This window comes from Balaenoptera borealis, assembly GCF_965194805.1.
Source record: "Balaenoptera borealis genome assembly, chromosome: 1".
NCBI lineage: Eukaryota > Metazoa > Chordata > Mammalia > Artiodactyla > Balaenopteridae > Balaenoptera > Balaenoptera borealis.
In genome coordinates this window covers 142,727,882-142,734,302 of record NC_138860.1, presented here as the reverse complement: position 1 = coordinate 142,734,302, position 6,421 = coordinate 142,727,882, and positions in this window count along the sequence as shown.

Genomic DNA, 6,421 nt, shown 5'->3' with positions numbered 1-6,421 from the left:
GAGAAGAAACTAAAAGAAGAAAAGAAGAGAGAAGAACTACAGAGACAATGGGAAAACAAGTAATATAATGGCAATAAGCACATACCTATCAATAATTATTTTATGTATCAATGAGCTAAATGCTCCAATCAAAAGACATAGGTTGGCAGATTGGATCAAAAAAACAAGACCCAAGGTTCCCCAGCCAGGGGTCGAACCTGAGTCCCTGTGGTGGGAGTGCTAAGACCTGGCCATTGGACCACCAGAAAATTCCTGATCCCAGGGAATATTAATTGGCATGAGCTCTCCCAGAAGTCCCTATCTCAGCACCAAGACCTGGCTCCACCCAACAACCTGCAAGCTCCAGTGCTGGACCCCTCAGGCCAAACAACCAACAAGACAGGAAGACAGCCCCTCCCATTAGCAAACAGGCTGCCTAAAGTCATACTAAGCACACAGACACCCCAAAATACAACACTTGATGTGGCCCTGCCCACCAGAGGGACAAGACCCAGCTCCACCAACCAGAGTGCAGGCACAAGTCCCTCCCACCAGGAAGCGTACACAAGCTCTTGGACCAAACTCACCCACCAGGGGGCAGACACCAGAAGCAAAAGGAGCTATGGCCCTGCAGCCTGCAGAAAGAAGACCACAAACACAGTAGGTTAGACAAAATGATATGACAGAAGAATATGTTGCAGACAAAGAAGCAAGGTAAAAACTGACAAGACCAACTAAATGAAGAGGTGATAAGCAATCTACCTGAAAAAATTCAGCGTAATGATAATAAAGATGATCTAAGAGCTCAGAAATAGAATGGAGGCATGGATAGAGAAAACACAAGAAATGTTTAACAAGGACATAGAAGAACTAAAGAACAAACAAATACTGATGAACAATACAATAAATGAAATAAAAAATACACTAGAAGGAATTAATAGCAGAATAACTGAGGTAGAAGACTGCATAAGTGAGCTGGAAGACAGAATGGTGGCAATCACTGCTGCAGAACAGAATAAAGAAAAAAGCATGGAAAGAAATGAGGACAGTCTCAGAGACCTCTGGGACAACATTAAACACACCAATATTTGAATTATAGGGGTCCCAGAAGAAGAGAAAGGTCTGAAAAATATTTGAGGAGATTATAGTCAAAAACTTCCTTAACATGGGAAAGGAAACAGTCATCCAAGCCCAGGAAGGACAGAGAGTCCCATACAGGATAAACATAAGAAGAAACACGTGGAGACACATATTAATCAAACTAACAAAAAATAATAAAAGGAAAAAATATTAAAAGCAGCAAAGGAAAAGCAAAAAAAGACAAGGGAATCCCCATTATCTTATCAGCTGATATTTCAGGAGAAACTCTTCAGGCCAGAAGGAAGTAGCATGATATATTTAAAGTGATGAAAGGAAAAAACCTACCACCAAGAATATTCTACACAGCAAGGCTCTCATTCAGATTCAACAGAGAAATTGAAAGCTTTACAGACAAGCAAAAGCTAAGAGAATTTAGCACCACCAAACCAGCTTTACAGCAAATGCTAAAGGAAATTCTCTATGTGGGAACCACAAGAGAAGAAAAAGACCTACAAAAACAAACAAACAAAAAGCAACAAAAACAAAACCCAAGACAATTAAGAAAATGGCAATAGGAACATACATATTGAAAATTACCTTAAATGTAAATGGATTCAATGCTCCAACCAAAAGACACAGACTGGCTGAATGGATACAAAAACAGGACCCATATATATGCTGTCTATCGGAGACCCCCTTTAAACCTAAGGACACATACAGACTGAAAGTGAGGAGATGGAAAAAGATATTCCATGCAAATGGAAATCAAAAGAAAGGTGGAGTAGCAAAACTCATATCACACAAAATAGACTTTAAAGCCTGTTGGGGAACGGCTTCAAGATGGTGGAAGACTAAGACGTGGAGATCACCTTCCTCCCCACAAATACATCAGAAATACATCTACATGTGGAACAACCCCTACAGAACACCTACTGAACACTGAGACCTCCCAAAAGGAAAGAAACTCCCCACATACCTGGGTAAGGCAAAAGACAGAAAAAAACAGAGACAAAAGAATAGGGACGGGACCTGCACCAGTGGGAGGGAGCTGTGAAAGAGGAAAGGTTTCCACACACTAGAAGCCCCTTCATGGGCGGAGACTGTAGGGGGTGGAGGGGGGGAAGCTTCAAAGCCACGGAGGAGAGCACAGCAACAGGGGTGCGGAGGGCAAAGCAGAGAGATTCCCGCACAGAGGAGCGGTGCCGACCAGCACTCACCAGCCCAAGAGGCTTGTCTGCTCACCCGCAGGGGAGGGCGGGGGCTGGGAGCTGAGGCTCGGACTTCGGTCGGATCCCAGGGAGAGGACTGGGGTTGGCTGCGTGAACACAGCCTGAAGGGACTAGTGCACCATAGGTAGCCGGGAGGGAGTCCGAGGAAGTCTGGAGCTGCCGAAGAGGCAAGAGACTTTTTCATGCCTCCTTGTTTTCTGGTGCGCAAGGAGAGGGGATTAAGAGCGCGGCTTAAAGGAGCTCCAGAGACAGGCATGAGCCGCGGCTACCAGCATGGACCCCAGAGACGGGCATGAGAGCTAAGGCTGCTGCTGCAGCCACCAAGAACCCTGTGTGTAAGCACAGGTCACTATCCACACCTCCCATCCTGGGAGCCTGTGAAGCCCGCCACTGCCAGGGTCTCGTGATACAGGGACAACTACCCCAGGAGAACGCACGGTGCGCCTCAGGCTGGTGCAACGTCATGCCGGCCTCTGCCGCCACAGGCTAGCCCTGCATCCTTACCCCTCCCTCCCCCCAACCTGAGTGAGCCAGAGCCCCCGAATCAGCTGCTCCTTTAACCCCGTCCTGTCAAAGCGAAGAACAGACGCCCTTAGGCGACCTACATGCAGAGGCATGTCCAAATCCAAAGCTGAATCCTGGGAGCTGTGCGAACAAAGAAGAGAAAGGGAAATTTCTCCCAGCAGCCTCAGGAGCAGCAGATTAAATCTCCACAATCAAGTTGATGTACTTGCATCTGTGGAATACCTGAATAGACAACGAATCATCCCAAATTGAGGAGGTGGACTTTAAGAGCAACAATATATATAATTTTTTCCCTTTTTCTCTTTTTGTGAGTGTGTATGTGTATGCTTCTGTGTGAGATTTTGTCTGTATAGCTTTGATTTTACCATTTGTCCTAGGGTTCTGTCTGTCCGTTTTGTTTTTTTTTTAATTAAAAAATTTTTTCTTAATAATTATTTTTTATTTTTTATTTTAATAACTTTATTTTATCTTCTTCTTTCTTTCTTTTTTTTCTCCCTTTTATTCTGAGCCATGTGGAGGACAGGCTCTTGGTGCTTCAGCCAGGCATCAGAGCTGTGCCACTGAGGTGGGAGAGCCAAGTTCAGGACACTGGTCCACAAGAGACTACCCAGCTCCACGTAATATCAAATGGCAAATATCTCCCAGAGATCTCCATCTCAACGCCAAGACCCAGCTCCACTCAATGACCAGCAAGATACAGTGCAGGAAACCCTATGCCAAACAACAAGCAAGACAGGAACACAACACCATCCATCAGCAGAGAGGCTGCCTAAAATCATAATAAGGCCACAGACACCCCAAAACACACCACCAGACGTGGACCTGCCCACCAGAAAGACAAGATCCAGCCTCATCCACCAGAACACTGGCACTAGTCCCCTCCACCAGGAAGCCTACACAACCCACTGAACCAACCTTAGCCACTGGGGACAGACACCAAAAACAACGGAAACTACAAACATGCAGGCTGCAAAAAGGAGACCCAAAACACAGTAAGTTAAGCAAAATGAGAAGACAGAGAAACACACAGCAGATGAGGGAGCAAGGCAAAAACCCACAAGACCTAACAAATGAAGAAGAAATAGGCAGTCTACCTGAAAAAGAATTGAGAATAATGATAGTAAAGATGATCCAAAATCTTGGAAATAGAATGGAGAAAATACAAGCAACGTTTAACAAGGACCTAGAAGAATCAAAGAGCAAACAAACAGTGATGAACAACACAATAAATGAAAGTAAAAATACTCTAGAAGGGATCAATAGCAGAATAACTGAGGCAGAAGAACGGATAAGTGACCTGCAAGATAAAACAGTGGAAATAACTACTTCAGAGAAGAATAAAGAAAAAAGAATGAAAAGAATTGAGGAAAGTCTCAGAGACCTCTGGAACAACATTAAATGCACCAACATTCGAATTATATGGGTCCCAGAAGAAGAAGAGAAAAAGAAAGGGATGAGAAAATATTTGAAGAGATTATAGGTGAAAACTTCCCTAATATTGGAAAGGAAATAGTTAATCAAGTCCAGGAAGCGCAGAGAGTCCCATACAAGATAAATCTAAGGAGAAACATGCCAAGACACATATTAATCGAACTATCGAAAATTAAATACAAAGAACAAATATTAAAAGCAGCAAGGGAAAAACAACAAATAACACATAAGGGAATGCCCGTAAGGTTAAAAGCTGAAATTTCAGCAGGAACTCTGCAAGCCAGAAGGGAGTGGCAGGACATATCTAAAGTGATGAAGGAGAAACACCTACAACCAAGATTATTCTACCCAGCAAGGATCTCATTCAGATTTGACAGAGAAATTAAAACCTTTACAGACAAGCAAAAGCTAAGAGAATTCAGCACCACAAAACCAGCTTTACAAGAAATGTTAAAGGAACTTCTCTAGGTAGGAAACAAAAGAGAAGGAAAAGACCTACAATAATAAACCGAAAACAGTTAAGAAAATGGTAATATGAACATGCATATTGATAATTACTTTAAATGTAAATGGATTAAATGCTCCAGCCAAAAGACATAGACTGGCTGAATGGATACAAAAACAAGACCCATATATATGCTGCCTACAAGAGACCCACTTCAGAACTAGGGACACATACAGACTGAAAGTGAGAGGATGGAAAAAGAAAGCTGGAGTAACAATTCTCATATCAGACAAAATAGACTTTAAAACAAAGACTATTACAAGAGACAAATAAGGACACTACATAATGATCGATGGATCAATCCAAGAAGGAGATATAACAATTGTAAATATTTATGCACCCAACATAGGAGCACCTCAATACATAAGGCAAATACTAACAGCCATAGAAGAGGAAATCGACAGTAACACAATCATAGTAGGGGACTTTAACACCCCACTTTCACCAATGGACTGATCATCCAAAATGAAAATAAATAAGGAAACACAAGCTTTAAATGATACATTAAACAAGATGGACTTAATTGATATTTATAGGACATTCCATCCATAAACAAAAGAATACACATTCTTCTCAAGTGCTCATGGAACATTCTCCAGGATAGATCATATCTTGGGTCACAAATCAAGCCTTGGTAAATTCAAGAAAATTGAAATTGTATCAAGTAACTTTTCCGACCACAATGCTATGAGACTACATATCAATTACAGGAAAAATTTTGTAAGAAATACAAACACACGGAGGCTAAACAACACACTACTTAATAACCAAGAGATCACTGAAGAAATCAAAGAGGAAATCAAAAAATACCTAGAAACAAATGACAATGAAAATACAACGACCCAAAACCTATGGGATGCAGCAAAAGCGGTTCTAACAGTGAAGTTTATAGCTATACAAGCCTACCTTAAGAAACAAGAAACATCTCAAATAAACAACCTAACCTTACACATAAAGCAATTAGAGAAAGAAGAACAAAAAAACCCCAACGTTAGCAGAAGGAAAGAAATCATAGAGATCAGATCAGAAATAAATGAAAAAGAAAGGAAGGAAATGATAACAAAGATCCATAAAACTAAAAGCTGGTTCTTTGAGAAGATAAACAAAATTGGTAAACCATTAGTGAGACTCATCAAGAAAAAAAGGAAGAAGACTCAAATCAATAGAATTAGAAATGAAAAAGGAGAAGTAACAACTGACAGTGCAGAAATACAAAGGATCATGATAGATTACAACAAGCAACTCTATGCCAATAAATTGGACAACCTGGAAGAAATGGACAAATTCTTAGAAATGCACAACCTTCTGAGACTGAATGATGAAGAAACAGAAAATATGAACAGACCAATCACAAGGACTGAAATTGAAACTGTGATTAAAAATCTTCCAACAAACAACAGCCCAGGACCAGATGGCTTCACAGTCGAATTCTATCAAACATTTACAGAAGAGCTAAGACCAATCCTTCTCAAACTCTCCCAAAATATAGCAGAGCGAGTAACACTCCCAAACCCATTCTACGAGGCCACCATCACTCTGACACCAAAACCATACAAAAATGTCACAAAGAAAGAAAACTACAGGCCAATATTACTGATGAACTTAGATGCAAAACTCCTCAACAAAATACTAGCAAACAGAATCCAACAGCACATTAAAAGCATCATACACT